Source organism: Zalophus californianus, chromosome 6 (assembly GCF_009762305.2).
Source record: "Zalophus californianus isolate mZalCal1 chromosome 6, mZalCal1.pri.v2, whole genome shotgun sequence".
NCBI lineage: Eukaryota > Metazoa > Chordata > Mammalia > Carnivora > Otariidae > Zalophus > Zalophus californianus.
Window position 1 is genome coordinate 126704501 of NC_045600.1, and position 19724 is coordinate 126724224.

Sequence of the window (19724 nt, forward strand, 5' to 3'; positions counted from 1 at the left end):
CAGCCTGAGGCACGGGAGGAGGTGGGATGAGAGGCTGGGCCATGTGTGCGGACAGTGACCATGGTCAGGACCCACAGCTGGCGCAGCAGAGCAGGGCACTCTTCCTGCAAACCTGGGGTTTGTGGGCAGTGGGGGCTGTGCCCATGTGGTCCTGGACAGAGCGCAGCCCTGGGGGGTTCAGGCACAGGCCAGTGCCCAGTAGAAGGAGGGGGGTCAGGAGGGGCAGGGAGGGGCCCGGGGAGGAGCAACAGGATGTAACAGGGGCCTGAGGTGTGCAAGGAACACAGCGATGGAAGGAAGGAGGCCCAGATAACCCCACATCTTGGCAGCTGGCCTCAGCCTGCCCTATAAGGGCCCCAGGTGTGCACCAGGCCGTCCCCCCCACCTCCTTCCTGCCCATGGAAACCCTACCCAGAATCTCTGTGTGTGGCCCCCTCACACCCCACCCCAGAGGCCCATAAGGCGGCCAGCAGAGACACCCCACGCCGCTGAGCGCTGCAGACTGAAGCTGGCTGTCACATGCCCGTGGCACTGAGCCCGTTAGGACTTTTGTGGCTGTATGCTATTTGTCACCGCATCAGCAGCACCCACCCTGGGGCCTGGGTCACTCACTTGCTCCACCTCCCCATGAACAAGGGTGGCGTGAGCCCTGCCCAACAGTGGGCCCTGATCTGGGGGGTGGGGGGGTGGCGGTGGCTGTAGACAACAGGTCCCTGTCCCTGCCAAGACAACAGCCTAGAAGGGAGATGGATGATAGCAGACAGGTTCACCAGATAATTTCAGAGCGTGGGAAGAGCCATGAGAACAATAATAAACAGGACAGTGGGGTGGGGGTGACCTTGGCCTGAGGTTTGGCCTGGGCTAAGATGGGCATGGTGAGAAGGCAGAGAAAGTGCTCCAGAAGGGGGTCACGGGGAACTGGTGACAATGGGCAGGACTTGGAGCCTCAGCCCTTTTGCAGGGAAACGGCTTTCTCCACCTGTGCCTGCCTCCTGGTACCCACCAGGCACCCCCTGCAGGGGCTGGCCAGCATCCTGGTCCAGAATACAATGATCTCAATCAAAGGGGAGTGGTAGGCACTCTCAGGAAAGGATGAAGGGAGGATGCTCGAGTCCTCCAGAGAGCCGTCTCAGTGATCTGATCGATGGGGACCGGAGTAGTAGATACGCAGTGCTTGAGGCCTCACCCCCTCACTGGGGTCCCCAGGGCCCGACTCCTGGGGGAGGAGAATGCACGAGCCTTCACCTGTCTTCCCTGAGGCCCCAGACCTGTGCCCTATGGGGCATAGAGATGCCAAGAATGAGGTGCCAGGCACAGAAGGAGCTCGGGGGGGGGGGGGGCAGGCATCCCAGGAGGAGGACACCACCTGCCACAGGTGACCCAGCACCAGCATGGAAAACTCCTCCCAGTCTTCTCCCTGGGAGAAGTGAGCTCCAGCTCACAGTGAGCTCCAGCCCCCCTGCTTCTCTGCCAGGCCTCTGATGTCCTCATGCCTCAGCATGCCTGTGCTTCTGCCCCAGGGTGGTCCTGACGTGGTCCCTGCCTGGATGAGCTGCAGGGCAGGCTCCAACAGTCCCCTGCCACAGTCTGTGCCCTCAGCCGGAGAGACGTGATCCGTGGCCCTTCCACCGACACCCCCCCCCCCCATCGGTGCTCTCGTGAACAGCACTCCTGCCAGCTGGCTGCCAGTTGCCTGCAGCCAGAGGTGGACATTCTGGTTAGGCCTCCCCTTGAGCCCTCGCTGCCCTTCCCTCTGCAACGCCCCCCACCCCCAGTATCATTCCCTGTGACAAACTTGTGGAGCCTCAGGTAGAAACCAATAGTAGGACAATCCCCTGGACTCCATGTCTCATCAGGTGTGTAGATCAAGAACAAAACCCATCTTGACTGGTTCAAGGTTTTCAGAGAGTCCTGGTAAATAGATAATGATGGATAAAGGAGGGAAAGAAAAGAAAGCCTTAACTCCCCCATTTCTACTGAAGTCTGAATCCTAAGCCAAGCGGTCTTCCTCAGTTAAAATCACTTTGAACGGGGAGCTATCCTGAACCGCAAACACTGAAGACGGAGGATGTTTTAAGGGGATTTCGGAAATGGGGGGTGGGGGCAGGGGAATGGAAAGGTGCACACCACCACCTTGGTTTGGGGAGGGGAAGAAAGGGTGAGGGTCTCTCTGTCCCCCGTGTTTCTCCAGACACTGCAAGGCAGGCCTGACCTTGACGTTCTTACTCCGTGGCCAGGGACGTACCGAGCCCACCAAATGTGTATTAAAGTCTGTTTGTCTCATCATCTGGCAATATGCATTCGTACCATTCAAAATGTGGGCGTTGATATGAATATTTTAATATTGTTCTTAGATGCAGCATTTGAAGTAAGTTTCCTTAATTAGCTTGATTTTTGGAAGGTGTTCGAAGAGGAAGAGGTTAGCCAGGAATGCATCATTGGCCCAGCAGGAGCCCCGCCCACCTCCACGCGCGCCCTGCACATGCGCACCATCCCCACCCTTGCAAGCTGAGCGCCGGCCAACAAACACAGGTGCAGAAGCCTCTCCTCCTGGAGCGGAGGCTGCTTCTCTTTTGCCGGAGCTCATTCTACCCTTGGCCGCTGGACTTGCCCCAGTGCCAGGAGGGCAGTAGGGTGCTGGCTGACCTGGCATAACAGCCTTGAATATACGCTGCAGTCCTCTTTCCACTTGAGAAATTCATCCATATTGTTTTAAGTTTTCTTTTCATAACATGAATGACACCAGCTTACTAGAGAAACATTAGAAAATAGGAGAAAGCAATAAATGAATAGCGGCTCCCATCCCTCTATTCAGATATTCCGAAATGTCCTCCAATTATACACACATACACCTGACCATCCATTTCTAGCTATGATGGTTATGGTCTGAAAGCTTGTGTCTGCTCAAATTCCTATGTTGAGACCGAATCTCCTGGGTGATGGGATTGAGAAGCGGGGTCTTTGAGGGGGGGCTGATTAGGTCATGAATGGGAGTTGTGTCCTGACAGAAAAGACTATAGGGAGCTCCCTCGTCCCTTCCACTGTGTGAGGACAGGGTGAGAAGTCACCATCTGTGAACCAACTAGGATATCCTCACCAGACACTGAATCTGCCAGCACTTTGATCTTGGACTTCCCAGACTCCAGAAATGTAAGAAATAGCTGTTGTTTATCAGCCACCCAGCTTGTGGATTTTTTGTTATAGATACCTTGAACAGACTAAAACAGCCACATAACAAACCACTCCCCAAATTTAGTGGCATAAAAGAGCCATTTATGATCCTGTGGGTCAGGAAAGGAATTTGGACCAGGCACAGTGGGGATGACGCATCTGCTCCATAATGTCTAGGGCCTCCTCCGCTGGAAGACTAGAAGGCTGGGGGTTGAAAAGTCGCAGGAAGGCTCATTCCCTCGCATGGCCGGAAGTTGGTGCTGGCAAGAAGTTGCTGTCGGCCTCTTCAAGTGCCCAGGGCTTCCTCACAACATGGTGGCTGTGTTCCAAGGGCTTGTATCCTGAGAGATGGAGAGAGCCAGGTGAGAATAGCTTTTCTGACCTGGCCTCAGGAGCTACTGTTCCAGCGCATACTATTAATGGAAGCAGTCACAAAGACCTGCCAGGTTCAAGGGCAGAGGAGATAGACTCTAACTCCAGATGGGGTTCTGGAGGAGCATGCAGGAATATTGCTATTGCCATTTTGGGAAAATCCAATCTGCCACATTAAACTGAAAAAATATTCATACTATACATACCATTTTTGCAGAACATTTAGTTTGCTACTTTTTTTTATTGAGGTATAACATTTGCACAGTGATGTACTCTAATCTCAACTAAGCAGCTTAATGATTTTATAAGTGTAGAAACCCACGAACCCAGCATCCAATCAAGATAGAGAACATTCCCAGCAAGCCTGAGGCCTCCCAGGGCCCCTTGCTTGTCAATATGCCCCACAAACACCCAAGAGGTATCCTTTATCCTGACTTTATCACCAAAAATAAGCTTTTTTAGCCTGTGTTTTTCCCAAATGTATTATTAATGGCTTCCTATGCCAGTCTTCACTTTGGATGGCTGCACAGTTCACAAATTTATTGAATATTATAGTTTCTTTAGCCAGTAACCTGTGGCTGACCTTTAGGGATTCTATGATTTCCACCAAGGAAAATCAAATGATCCTGGGCTGAGAGCCTGTTCAACGCACTATTACCCTTGACCCACCTCCGAAAAGCGACTGGATGCCTTCACCCCAGCCCCAGATTTTTTGGGAGACCTTTCTGGGGCAACCAGAAAACACTGGTTATGAATGGAGAGAAGACTTTTGGCCATGTGGATGGACCATCTTCGGGTTGGCCCAAATGACCTAGAAGGAGGATTTATATCTTTGTCACCATTTTAGCATCTATGGAGTAATGCAACATGAACAGCATGCCCCAAAGGCTGAACATATGGATTTCCACTGTAGCTTGCTGGTCCCCTTTCCATACACTCTCTCCCCTGTTTCTCTGCTCGCTTGTAGCGGATGCCATTTCCCACCTGTGTGCATCACTTTCGGAATGCTTATGCTGAAATCTGCTTTGTAATTAAGTGGCAGTGGCTCTTGCTTTATAGACTGTCACCCTCTGAGTGTTTTGTTTCCTGTAAGGTGTCATCTTATTGCCCACAATCACCAAAGATGAAAGGGAGGAGAAGAGAGGACGGGAAGAAGGGGGAGAAGCAGGGAAGGCTTGGCAGGAGGAAGAGGGGGCCATTGTTCTCATTTTGCTGGGAGGGAAGTGCGGGTGTGTGGAGTCATCTATCACCATGTTAGGTTTACAAATAAAACCACAGGTGCTCAAACACAGGATGCAGACTCTCTGTCGGCAAGTCGTTCTTTTTTTTTTCCTAAGGAAAATTAAATTCCAAAAATATTTGCACTGACTTTAAAAAAAGTTACTCTTCATATCTCCCATTTTTAGCTACATTCCTCATTTGTATTCGAGTCTAAGCTTCTCTTTAAAAAGCTGAAATAGGAACGGAAGTGATCCACTAACGCTGAAGCCAAAATTAGAGAAAACATCATGTAAATGCAAAGAAAACACTACATGGGAAGACAGGAACAATGGAAAGGAAACCCTCTCTCATTTGAGTGTCACTGAAGGCAGCCCCTCAGAAGTCCCCCTCCCGAGTGGGGCTCATCTGGTGGGTGGGAATGGGGCTACAGTCCAAGGGGTGCGGTGCTGTCTTGGGGATGCAGGTAGGGCCAGCATGAAAGGGAAGCCCAGGGGATAACTCCAGAATGGGATGAGAATGCTCCCCTGCTAGAATATCCGAGGGGGCAACTAGGGGCTGGCAAGAAAGCAAGCCTGCAGATTTTCATCCCAACCCCGGTCCTTGCAGATTTGCAAGAAGGACATCCACAGGTAGCACCTTTTAGAAAGGCGTGGAGCAATGGATCCCAGTGAGCATCCAGAGCAGGGAAGAAGAGCAGAAGACGATGCCTTTGGGATCCAGGGACTGGACCAGCTGGTGACAGGTGGGCCTGGGCTCCTGCCTACCATTAAAGACACTGTCACACCTGCTGGAGTTATGCAAGGCCACAGCGCCACCGTGACAGGACCCACCACCCCTTCTGCCACCTCTGCCACGCTGGGCAGTCGCCAGATCCCTGTCTCCCTGCAGGGGGGACCCCCAACGTGAGCACCACCTGCCACGTTACCTTCGGTTCAGCAAAGCAGAGGTTTGCTGTGAGCCCCCAGGTAGTACCTTGCTGCCCAGTCATAGGTGGCTCCAGGAAGGGTCCGTAGCACAGCAGAGAGGACTGGGCTGGACGAGAGCTGAGGGACCCCGGCGCTGGGTCTGAACCCTCCACTCCCAAGTCGGGGCCCATAGGCTCTGCCTCTTTTTCTGTCCACCCTGGGGGTGGAGATCAACACCTCTTTTTGGCCCGAGACCCCACTTCTTCTTGGCTGCTGGAGGACACCCCTCCAGTAGGCCTCCCTCTCCAGCCCCAGCGATTTTGAACTCCCTCCTGGATCATGTTCACCAGCTGGAAACACATGGCTATTTCTCTTTTTCTCACGTCTTAAAGACCAATGTCAAAACAACAACACCAAAATCCTCCCTTGACTCACTTCCCTTCGGTTACTACTATCTTCCTCCCTTTTCCAGAAAATTCCTCAAGGAGTTGTGTACACCTGCCCTCTTCGGTTCGCTTCTCCATTCTCTCTAGAAGGCAGTCGGGCTCTCACCCGCCTGCATGCTGCCAGTGGCGCGGGGCCAGGGGGGCGCTGCCATCCATGCTAACGCATGGGTCTGCGCCAGCCTCATCCTGCCCTTTCACACGGAGGCCGGCCTGTCCCACTGCTGTTCCAAGTCCCCTACGACTCCCTGGCTCATGCAGAGACAGAGCCAAAGTCCCTCCAATCATGCGAGCCGACATGACCTGGCCCTGCTCCCCCGGTGACATCACCTCCCCTGCTCTGCCGGCCTTGGGCACCCTCCCCGCCAGCCTCGATGGCCTCCTGGCTGTCCCCTGCCTCACTGCCTTGCCGTCCCTCTCAGGGCTCCCTTCACAATCTTAGGGAGCCCCTACCCACCACCCACCCGCCCACCGACCCTATTTAAATTGCAGCTTTCCCGGGGGGCACGTCCTAACCTCTCTTCCTGCTTCGTTTCTCCCTGATCATGTATATGTGTGTATTTCACTTGAGTGTCCTGTTTCTGCCTGCCTGCCCCGTTCGAGTGTCACAGAATGTCCGCTCCATGAAAGCAGGGCATTGTGTCTGTTCTGTCCACCCGTGCGTCCCCAGGGCCCAGATGGAGCAGACGCAAAGCAGGCTCCCTCTGCAAGTGAGTGAACAGCACCCCTCCCACCCTCACCCTGCCCAGCCACCGGCACCTGGGGTGGCTCCGGCTCTGGACAATTCCGGGGTATCAGGTGTGGGAGAGTACAGCGCAGCTCAGGGTGGACCCCCCCCAAAGAGCAGATGTGCGAAGTCTGCAGGGCTCTCGAGTCACACACAAAACCGTTCAGACCGAAGTCCGAGAGGCAGGCCAGCCACCATCAATGAGGAGAGGATGGACAAAATGACAGCTCTGCAAGCGCTTCCGAAGGGAACAATTTCAAGGACACCGTGTTCAAAAGAGGCGTGAGGGGGAACGGGTGAGACCTGTGAGGTTTTGCAAAGCCGACACTCTTCATGACCCTGTTGCAGAAATCAAACCGGAAGTGAAGGGCGCAACTGAGTCCAGGTGGGGACATGCTGGGACTGCGTCCTCCTACCATGGGCTGTGCGTGCTGGCAAGTCACTTAGCCTCTCTGCACCTCAGTGTTCTTATCTGTAAAATGGGGACAGCAATGGTATTTGTCTCCTATGATTATTCTTTGCATTAAATGAATATATATACATAATATACATACGTGTATATACATATGTACACATACTGTAGATTGATTGATCTATCTATTCATCTCTCATCTATCTACCTACCTCCATAGTTTAGAACAGTGCCTGGCGCATAGTAAATACCACTGAAGTATTTGCTATTAATATTATACAAGCTCGCAAAATTATGCCAAAAAAATTAACAATAGATGCCTTCATCTTTCATTTTAAGAAGTAGCTCATAGTTGCCTATCAGGTAATTTTTAAAAATGTAGGACAAAATGAAATTTTCACTTATAAATCTTTAGAAATGGTCACAATTGTTTCCTATTTAAAGAAGGTTCCAGGGGCACCTGGGCGGCTCAGTTGGTTAAGCGTCTGCCTTCGGCTCAGGTCATGATCTCGGGGTCCTGGGATCAAGCCCCACGTCAAGGTCCCTGCTCAGCAGGGAGTTTGCTTCTTCCTCTCCCTCTGCCCCTTTCCCCTGCTCATGCTCTCTCTCTCTCTCTCAAACAAATAAAATCTTAAAAATAAAATAAAATAAAGAAGGTTCCCGTCAAGCCTTTTTTCCACTATCGATTGTGGAATGTGGTCTACCTTTACTTGATTCACGTTAGGTGACTCTACCCAGACCCTGTCACCCCCTGTCCGGCCAGGTGAGTCAGGACTGATGGGGGGAAATGCGTTCTTGGGAGAGGGGCAGAGCCAGGAGTCGGGGAAGGAGGAGGTTGATGGGAGGCCCTCAAAGAAGTGCTGAGTGCGAGCTCAAACAGGGCTCCATCCGCTGCTTCATTTTATTCATCCAACCACCTTAATGTGCCTTTGCCACAGCTTGGAATCCCGCCAGACTTCTGGCACAAGCCTGGACAACAGGCTTCTGGGTCCGGACAAGACGGAGACCAAACAGGTGCTACCCTTGCCCCCCAACCAGCATCAGCCTTGGAGACACCTCAGGAGAAGGAGGGAACACAAACCTGAGAAGTCCTGAGGAGACCCAAGGCTGATGGGAACTGTGGGGGGGGGGTGGTGGTGGTGATGGGGGTGCTGAGGGGGCAGGCACAGCCACTAGGGCAGAGGGCAGCAGGGGAGGGGGCTGGGGGAGAGCCCAGAAGTTCTATTTCTGTCCCTGCCCCACTTTGCCTTGGGGGGACGGGGTCCGCCCCTCTGAGATAGAGACCTGTGAGACCAGCAGCCCAGCCCAGTAGCTTTGTACTGGGGAGGGTCCCGTCAGGACTGGCCCCAGTGCTGCCGCGTGAGGAGCTGATGAAAGCGGGTGCTGTCTGATCAGCCTTCCTCAGATACCTCCTCACCTCCTGCTCTGCTGCTGGCACCTGAAAAGCCCACCTCCTCCAGGGGCCACTGACATCTAGGAGTCAAAGAAAGTTCCGGAGGAGCAACAACAATTAAGGTGGTTGGTAGTAATTTTATGGTCTCAGGGCGCATCCCTCCCTCCCGCCAACCACTCTGGGAGGGACACAAACACCCAGATCAGGGCCTGGGTGGCAACTCCTCCCCATTACCTGTCCCCAAAAGAACAGGAGCCCAGAGGCCAAAGGCAAAATGAAGTCCAAGAAGCACAGGATCTGTCGCATGAAGACTGTGCCCCGACTGCCATCACCCAATGGAGCAGAATTTTCAGGCAGATCCACAATTTTAAATAAGTGTAATACATATTCTCAGCCAAGGGAGGGTATTAATAATATACAGCAGAAACAAGAAGTCATAAAAAGAAGCAGAGAGAAAAATATAAACACAGAAAAAAGGATAATGATAGATGGGACTCGTACACAGATGTTTTTGGCAGGATTGTTTGCGGTGGGGAGGGGCCGGCATCCGTTGGCATCTGTCTCAGGGGAAGGGGTGAGTCAACCATGGAGGTGCACCTGGGACTCTAGACCTGGGGCCCCATTAGAAGCAAAAGCCTAGATGTGCACACAGAACCAGAATTAATCTAAAGGACAAGGTACTGAGTGGAAGAAACCAAACAAGGCCAACAGAGTAACTTTTCTTATGTAAACTAAAAATTCAAAACAATGTTTTGTGTCAACAGATGAGCAGATGACCAAAACGTGGGCTAGCCATACAATGGCGTATGATTCAGCCTGAACAAGGAGGGAGATTCTGACACTTGCTACAACACGGATGAGCCTCGGGGACATTAGGCTGAGTGACCTAAGCCAGTTATGAAAGGACACATACTGTGTGATCCCACTTACAGGAGGTGCTCGAGTAATCGGGACTCACAGAGACAGAAAGTAGGGGGCTGGTGGCCAGGGACTGGGGGAGGAGGGAATGGGGAGTTGGTGTCTAATGGGGACAGAGGTTCGGTTTGGGAAGATGAGAAAGTTCCGGAGACGGATGGTGGTGATGGCGGCACATCAACATAAATGTACTTAATGCCCCTGAACTGTATACTTAAAAATGGTTAAACTGGTAAATTTTATGTTAGGTGTATTTTACCACAATAAAAAAAAATAAAATTAAAAAATCTAATGAAAAGGGCGCCTGGGTGGCTCTGTCGGTTAAGCGTCTGCCTTCGGCTCAGGTCATGATCCCAGCCTGGGATTGAGCCCCGCATCGGTCTCCCCACTCAGGGGGGAGCCTGCTTCTCCCTCTCCCTCTGCCCCTCCCCCCTGCTCATGCTCGCCCGCTCTCTCTCTTGCTCTCTCTCTCAAATAAAGAAAATCTTAAAAAAAAAATAATCTAAGAAAGATAACCGATAAAAAAAAATACTGTGTTATGCACAGATACATGCAAATAAAAGGACACACATTGATCATCCTAGGATGTGGAGGGCATAAAAGGTTAGAAGCAGTGTGGAGGGGCAGTAACCCCCAGCCCAGTCCAGAGAGTGGCACCTACCTGCTCGCCAGGCCGAGAGCAGCCAGCAGATGGGAGGGACAGAATCATCTCCAGCGCAGCCTCAAGAGGCCTCGGGGTGGCTCATGCGGGATGGAAGTGGCTGCCATTTGTCCCAGCACACCCAGCAGCCCTTTCAAACTCAGTCCCCACAAACAACCTTTACCTCTGTCTGGGGTTCCCCTTCCCTGCAGGGCCTGGCAGCCTGGAGCGCAAACAGCGGCTGCGCGGGAGGCCATCTGGCCACGCCCCCTCCCACACCTGTCACCAGGCCCGTACCCACTCCTCCCCGCTGGCTGGTGGCTCACAGCTGGGCTTGCGCACAGTAGGTGCTTCGCGTGCTCCCGGCGAGGGCGAATGAATGACGGGAATCAAAACGGGAGAGACCTCCGTTGACCTAGGAAAATGACAGGATGTTTTCCATTCTGGGAGCCCCAGTGGATGACTCCTCCCAACCCCAGCCAGATAAATCTCACTCCCAAACTCAGGAGCCTATGAATTTCCACTTTTGCTATTTTTCAACACCTGAACTTGGTTTTTATTTTAAACCTTGATTCCACCTGGGGATGGGTGGGGGCTTCATCTCAGCCAATGGTGACCTCACGCTTGGCTGGGACAAAGTCGCCCTGTGTAACCATGTGTATCCTTAGTCACTCAACAAAGCAAGAGGACTATTTGCTGTGGGAGCCGTGCAGCCTGGCACTCTGGCCCCGACTCAGCCTTCGGAAAAGGCCTTTGCATATAGTGGCTAAAAGAGAAGTTCACTGTAGTCCTTCCAGGCTTGGCATCCCCTTTCTAGTCCCCTGTGACCGACAGACAGGAAGCTACCCAGCTGGCATGAGCATGCTGTCAAATTCTGATCAATCAGAATTTGTGCTGTTTTTGTAACAAGTGGGTCCATCAGAAGGCCTAGGAGGGAGGGGGTGGGAGGAGGTGCAGGGCACATTGTGTCTCCCACCGGCAAAGAAATGAGAAGGTGAGCATTATATCAAGGAGGCCCCCGGTGGTTTTGAGTAAAGAGGCTGCCAGGACACGAGGGGTCCTCTTCCAACAGCAATGTAGGGCTGAACCGTGGCCGTACTGATAAGGGCTCCTGGCTGCCCCACAACTCTGGGTAGTCATCGGGAGATGCATTTATTAAAAGAAGACCGAGGGGCTGGAAAATCACTTTGGGAAAATGGTCAGGAACCCAGAGGTGCTGGGTGACCACACCGTTTGTCCAAGTCCCTCTCCAGGATGTGTGATTGGTGCCAAGCACACTGCTGCTCCCTGTGGCCAAGTGCACCTGCTGGGGCATCTGCTGGGTCTGGCTCCCCTTCCAGGGGATGGGGGGGGGGCGGGGAGGGCACATTTCTGGCCTTTTAGGTTTCTGCAGAAAGAAGCAGTGTCTTGCCCTCCACCAAAATGGCTGATTCCTCAAAAGTGAGAAGGCCATCCTGGTGCTGGACCACCATAAAATAAAAATCATCCACAAGAATGATCAAGTGACCACTCAGCGACCCTAGATGTTTCTAGACCCTGTAGGCCTCTCTTTTGCTGAGAGAGAATAGTTATTGACCGTGTCAGTGTTGTTTTGATTCGTTTTATCCCCTTCCAGTGTTCCAACAGATTTCGAATTTTTGGAAGTAGGCTGTGGACACCGAAAAGATTCTTCCAATATCTCAGACAGCCTTGTGCCCCTTGTTCTCCGAGTATAAAAAATGTATTTTTGCCGTGAAATCCACAGCCAGGTATCTACCTGGACATTTGCTCTAGTAAACTGAAAGTTATTTTCACAAGGATTAATGGGTGGGGCCCCAGTTCTCGTAACAGATTTGCCAGAGTGAGACACTGGTCTGCATTTCACTCTTTATAATAAATGGCCAGGTGTGTAAACAACCGTTTGGAGAGTTGTCCACGGGTCAAGGCCAACTGTGGTTTGGGCAGGAGGGCAGTGACATGCCGAGAGGTGCCCAGGCTTGTGGGTTTACGGTTGGGCAACTTCACAGTCAATGCCCTGGATGATGAAACAGGGAGGGTGCTTCTTTCAGTTAGACATGGTGTCTACCATGACGCATTGGAGACCAACATCAGAATTCAAGATGGCAGCATTCCTTGGTCCTGAACTGGAATTTCACATCCAATTGAACCCAAGAGTGACTCATGTACAGGGGCTCCATGAGGCTCCATGGAGGGTGTTGGGAATGATGAAGCAGTGGGAAAATAGGCCCAGTGGGAATGAGGTTTGAGGTAAGAGGACTCTCCTTCCCTCCTGGCCTGATTTATCCAGACCAGGCAAAGCTAGTCCGGTTCACGGAGGCCTGGCGCATGAAAAAAGACTCCCGCCCTACAGTCCCTAATAATAGGCTGGCTGTCATCTCTGGGGAACAGCCTGACCTGGTGTCCCTGAAGGCTCAAGTGTGAGCTGGGGGGGACTCTTAAGCAAGCCTGTGATTCTTTCCACAAGTGAGAGCCTCTCCACTCGTGAGCACCTGCCCCTGGCTGTCACGTGGTGTCCGCGAGGCGGCCTTCTGGGACAGTGCCTGGGGCCAGAGAGATACAACCTAGCCAGGGGCTCCGGGCTGCAGCTGCCCAAGCGAGGGGCTGGCCAGCTAGCCTGGAGCCACCTCCCAGGCCCAGCTGCAGGGCTGGGTTTCCTGCAAACCACGATTCTGGAGCCTGGCAGCCAACCCCATGATACGTGTTTACGGTTTTTACCGCACCCCAGGGATGGTCATGCGCCTCCCCACCCCTGTGGCCTCAAGGTGGAGCGGGCCCAACATCTAGAGTTGCTATGATCTAGAAACACCAGCAGCTGCTTGTCCCCTAAAGTCTCCCAGCAGCTTTGAGCAATCTGGGATGTTTGTTCATCTCTCTTGTAAACAGTTGTTTTCCCAGCGACTGCCCAGCCGGAGTTAAATATTAACAAAGACCCGCCTCCCAGCCGCTTACAGAGCGTCTGCTTTAAATATTTAAGTGACTGCTATTCTGTCCCTGAGCGGCTGTTTGGCTCAAGCTGTTCTTGCCTCCCTGCGTATTGAGTAGTATGAAATGTCAAACATTTCACTCCACGTTTTCTTTGCTCTGCTTGTGCCCTACCCTGTGCGCCGCCGCCCCCCCCCCCCCCCATTTCTCTCTTTCATTCTCTGATTAGGAGGCTGCCTGTCCCACCTCCAGGTACGCTAAGGGAGTCAGTGGGTTCTAGGGCATTCTTCGATGAGGTTCTGTGCGCGTGCCCCAGGCGCCCTGGGGAGCAGGATGCTCTTCAGCGTTGGCACCTCTCCGGTGCTGGGCAGACGTGGACAGCCAGGGCACACCCCACTGCCCTCTCTCCAATCTGGGCGTGCCTGAGTGTGGCGTGGGCACACGTGTGCGCCCCTGTGCTCGCCCGCCCCGTGGGTTATGGAAATGCCATCACTGTGCATACAGCACCCTTCTCCCCACGTGCCCTCTTCATTCATGGGGGGGTTTGTGTGCGACATGGCAGTTTCTTCCAGAGGCTGATTATGAGCTCAGCAAAGAGGATTAAGAGCTCAGATGGCTGATGAAGCACACAGGGAGGCTGTGTGATCTTGGCCCCCGCAGCTGGAGAAGCTCAGAGGCCTCCCCACGAGGAGAATGGGTGAGATTGGCCAACCTTGGGTGGGTGGGCATGGAGCACCGGGGGCCCTTGGGAGTTGGGACTGTGCTGAGTGTTCCTGTCCCTGTGTGGCATTTGGTCGTAACTGCAGACTTTGGAACATTCTCCTTGAAACCACAACTTTACCTGGACTCAGCTGTGAAAACTGTGGATGTAGCCCCAAACTGGCACTCTGTGGGCGGTGCGAGGCAATGAGTGTCTTCAGATTCTGCATTCCTTGGTTGAGGGTTGGGATGAAAACAGCACTGTAGCTCTCTATAGAGATGGGCAGGAAAGCCAATGGCCTCCCTTGTCCAGAGGAAGGGACAGGAACTAGCCCCCCTAGCTGACTGAGGTCTGCTCTCCCGGCAAGGAGCCTGAGGAAACTCAGGTGGAAGACGGGAAAAGGGAAGACAGGGAATTGTCTTTTTTTCAGCTTCAGCCAGAGATTTCTAACCTAGATTTGTGAGGTGCCCAGACAATTATGCATAGCCTAAAAGCTACTGAGATCTTCTCAAGGCTAAACTAATTTAAATTCCCTTTCGTTTCTCGCAAGAGCTACGGGCAAGCTCTCAGAATAAAACGAACTTCCATGCACGTTAATTTCCAAAAGAGATGTTCTTTTTTTTTTTTTATGTACACCTTTTTAAAACAAGTACCTTTTTGTGAACAGGGAGAAGGGGTCTCGGTGGCCAAGTCGCAGTTCCCGCTTGGGCCAGCTGGGGCACCACCTGCGTCCTGGGGCCGCTTCCTGTGGGAGGAGCAACCTTCTAAGAGCACAGGTGTCACAGGCCTGCTTGGGAGTCCGGAGCTACCAGCTGTGTGGCCTCTCCGCATCTCACGGTCCTCATTTCTAAAGGGAGAAAATGGTACTGCTATTTCACAGTGCTCAAAGACATTGCCTTAAGACCCTGTCCGGGAAGCGCAGGCCCTGGACATGGGAGGCCAGCTGCATATATGCTCTAGCTACAGCCGTGCCTGCAAGCTGGAAAGCAGCCTTGTCTGGGGAAGCGGGATAGTGTCCAGGATGCAAAGGGGGATCAGCGGTAGAGGATGAGCAGGCTTCCGTGCAGGCTGGCCTGGACGCAGGGTCATTAGCAGTCAAAAGATTTGAACATATGATTCTTGGTACTGGTAAGCCAACGGCTAGGTATGGACGGAGGAGGAAGAAAGGCAAAGCCCTCAGCGCAGAACATTGTCAGATGGAGGCTGGGGGCGGGTGGGCCCCATCCCTCCCTGAACCCCAGAGGGGCACAGACTGTGAGCTGGCAGGCTTGGGAGGGTGGTGGAGAGAGGTGCTGGAAAGGGCACGACTAATTGGAAATCTGTTTATGAAGCTGCTAAGTCAGTGAGCCGCCCCGCCCCCTCAAAGCACAGAGCAATTATGACCTCAGGCCAACAAAGGGCTCCTTTTTAGATAAATTGAACAAACTTCCCAAGAACTAGATTTCCAGTGTGGGCTGATTAGGTCTAAAGCTGTGCTTCTCAAAATATGTTCCTCCACCAGCAGCAGCATCACTTGGGAACTAACTAGAAATGTAAATTCTCAGGCCCATCCCAGAACTTCTGAATAGGAAACTCTTTCCATTGGAGTCCATCCATTCCTGTTTTAACAACCGTCCAGGAGACTGTGTTGAGAGTCACTGATCAGAGTACGGTTTCTCAACCTTAGTTGTCTATTGGAATCCTGGGAAACTTTTTGAAATGCTGCTGCCTGGGCCTCATCCCCCACCCCTGCCGCTCCTACACACACACACACCCCTGAGATTCTGATTTAATGGATGCAGTCTGGGCATTAGGATTTTTAAAAAATTTACCAGGTCCAGCCAGGATGGAGAACCACTGGTCTAGAATAAGGCCTTCCTCATTTAGCACATACTAGGCCGGGGCACCTGGGTCGCTCAGTCGTTAAGCACATACTAGCCATCTGCCCAACTGCTCCTCCCAGTCAACAAGCCCTATCTACTTATACAAAGCTCCCTGTCGCTTGCCGCAGGCAAGGGAGAGGCCTCATGGGGTACAGACCAGCTACAACCCCAGGGGAGCCACGCACCAAGCACCCAGAACAATCAGCCTGGAGCTTCACACTCAAATATAAAAGAAAGATCAAGGATCACCAGACACATAAGAAGACCAGCAGCGTGAAAGGGAAATATGAACATTAGCAAGCAAAACAACCAACCCCATAGGAAAAATAAATAACTCAGGGATCAGAAGATAATTCCTAAAAATTCTAATATCCTCAGAGAGATATGAGAAGTTATTGAATCTGTAAAACAAAACCTGGATGCTGTGAAAAAAAATAATTACATAATAAAGAAGAAATCTTAGAAATTAAAAGAATATGATTCTTTAAATAAAACTTTCAATAAAATTGAGAAGCTTCCCAGATTATAGGACAAAAATAATAAAGGAACTGAAAATATGAAGGAGAGGGAGAAAAAAAGGAGTAGCAAATCAGTCCAAGATGGCCAGCGTTTGACTGTGACAGTTGGAGTTCGGAGCAAGCAGAGGACACTGAGGAAAAGGAAATAATCTCAGATGTAATAGGAAATACTTTCCCAAAGGCAAGGGGTGGAAGTCTTCAGACTAAAAAGGTCTATCAGGTGCAATTCTGTATCAATAATAAAATGTCCACATTCAGACACAGTCTCTACTAAGAAATTTGAGAATACTAAGACTAAAAAGATGCTCAAAGCATCCAGGGAGGAAAAAAAAATTTAAGATGGACTTCTTGTAAAGAATTAAAAATCAGATCTCCTCAGGGAGAGGGTTCTAGAAGACAATGGAGCAAGGCCTTCAAAGGTTTGAGGGAAAGTATTTTGAACATTAAATTCTATATCCAGTGAAACAATTTTTTAAAATACTTGGACTAACAAATTTTTCAGGTGACTAAGAAGTCAAAATCTGCATTTTCTTACAGAGTTTCTTGAGGAAGTACTCCAACAAAACAAAGAGAGAAACCAAGGTGGAAGACACAGTATCCAAGAGCTCTACCCCCAAAGCCCGGGGAAGGGAAGTCCCCAGGCAACAAGGATATAGCAGGCCTTGAGAACATGGGGTCTGGATTTGAGCCTGATCCCAGGAGGCTCTGATATGGGTGTCTCCAGGCAGGGAGAGTCAGTGCAGTAGGATAGCATGTGGGTCAGTGTCCAGTCAGGAAAACAAAAAATCCTCTAGCTATTTCCAACAGAGAGGGGTTTGTAATCAGGGAATTGCTCTAAACAGTATTGAAAGCAACTTAGGGTTTCCGGTCTGGCACATAAGGAGCTTGGAAGTCATCACTTCCATCTTCACAACAAGGAAAAAGGTAAACTGGAAAATCAACAATTCTTCTTAGATCTGTAGGGGTATTGAGGTCACAGGCAAACCACTGCCCCCAAATACTGGAGAGACAGACGGGCATATACAGGGAATCACAGTATATTGGAGCAGAAGGTCGGGAATGAAAACCCCCATGGAACCAGTACCCAGCTAGAAAAACCTAAACTGTCACTGATGAATTGCTGGAGACTCCGTGTGGATGGATTTGAGAGTTAAACATTTCAGGAGTCCTGGTCTTAAGGAGGCTCCCACGCTTTTATGAGTTTTACCTCCAAGATTCTTTATAGGTTCTCACAGTGAAGATCAGAGAAAAATTCCCTTATGCTTCCAGCAGGACAATTGGGAAAGTAACCATTCTGAGACATTTCCAGAGCATTCTGTTCTTAACAAGGCCTGCCCTCAAGAGAAACCATTTTGCTAGAGCCTAACCAACTGGGGTTCTACCAGAGCCTAACCAATAGGGGATGAGGGAAATACCCAATTCCAGTCCCTTCAGCCTTTCTGTTTCACCTAAGGGGGGGGAGTGGGGGGGACTGAGAGGCTTGAGAAGGTCACAGCCAAGGGGCATAGGCTTACTAAAAGACTGAAACTTGACCATAGGACTATGGGATGCTTTCCCTCCTCTACACCTTACCACCACATCAGCAGGGCTCCTGGATAATAACCAAGGAATACAGTTGAAGGAATTGCACATCTCAGACTTTATTTAAGAAGTCTCCAGGGAGACCCAAAATCTACAAGAGAGACAAAAACAAGGACACCAAAAGACATTTTAGCCTCTGACCCCTATAGCTACAGCAAGCAATAAACACAACCTAACTCCTAGCCAGATAAACATAAAATCTCCCAGTAAAAGCCTACCCATCTCAGTTCCTTTTATCCCATACATCATGTCTAGCTTGCAACAAAAAATTACAAGACATACTAAAAGACAAAAAATAGAATGTAGGGGCGCCTGGGTGGCTCAGTTGGTTAAGCGACTGCTTTCGGCTCAGGTCATGATCCTGGAGTCTCAGGATCGAGTCCCGCATCGGGCTCCCTGCTCAGCAAGGAGTCTGCTTCTCCCTCTGACCCTTCCCCCTCTCATGTGCTCGCTCTCTCTCTCTCTCTCTCGTTCTCTCTCTCTCTCTCAAATAAATAAATAAAATCTTTAAAAAAAATAGAATGTAAAGAGGCTGAGCAAGCATCAAAACCAGACTCAGATAGGGTAGAGGTTTTGGAATTATAAGACGAATTTAAAACTACTATGATTAATATGCCAAAGGTTCTAGTGGAACAAGTGGACATCATGTAAGTACAGATTGATAATGTAAACAACAGGATGGGAACTCTAAGAAGGAATCAAAAAGAAATGCTAGAAATCAAAAACACCATAACAAATGAAGAATGCCTTTGCTGGACTCATCAATAGACTGCACATGGCCAAGGAGAGAATTAATGAGCTTGAAGAAATGTCAATAGAAACTTCAAAAAATAAAAGGAAAGAGAAAAGAAAATATTGAAAGTTAGAGGAATAAAAATGGGAAATTGATATTATTCAACGTATTAATTTGCTTAGACTCCATAAAAGAAACCCCTAGACTGGGTGGCTCAACCAGTATTTTCTCAGAGTTCTTGAGGCTGGAAGTCCGAGATCAAGGTGTTGGCAGGTTTGGCTTCTGGTGAGAACCCTCTTCCTGGCTTACAGATAGCCACCTTCTCACTGAGTCCTCACAAGGACTTTTCTTTATGCATTTGTGCAGAAAGAGAGAGATTTCTGGTGTTTCTTCCTCTTCTTATAGGGACAACAGTCATATTGGATAAGGTCTCCATTCTTATGACCTCATTTAACCTCAATTACCCTTTTAAAGACTCGATCTCCAAATACAGTCACATTGGATGTTGGAGCTTTAACATATAAATTTTGGGGAGACATAATTCAGTCCCTAACTCCCAGAGATCAGTAGGCATAGGCCTGAAATGGAAAGTGGCGTTATCTAGAGCTTGTGAGTACTACTGCCACTCATCTGGAAGCTAGGAGCTAACCCCCTGGCTGCTGCTGCAGAGCATGGAACCCACAGCTCCACCATTATTGCCACACCTACTACCAATCCACAGACTGTGGTCACATACAGTTGCCGCCACCAGAACAGAGCAAGGGAAATGCTTTCTCCCATCCAGCCTCTAGTGCCTTTTACTGGCAAAACCTTCTTGGGAAATAGAGCTCACAGACCTCCAGCCCTGGCGGTACAGATGGGAATAAAGAACGACAACTTTGGAGCTGTGCCCGTGAACAAATAAACAACGCAGATGGCAGGATTGAAAAGCTCGAGAACTGGAAGGCAGGTATTCTTTGTCAACAAGAAAAAAGAAAAGCAATTAGAATATTTACGAAAAAAACCACAAGGTTGTTTACAGAGGGGACAGTTTAAAAATGAACAAACTAAAAATGTGGCATGATCTTGAGCAACATGAATGCACATAAGAAAAATAATCCATTTGACCTTGATGTTCAAATCATTCTCCTTCATGTGGTCAGGGAAAGCCATCAGGCCTATAGAGAAGGAAACAACTTGTCTGCTAGGAATAGCACTTACAGAGTTACA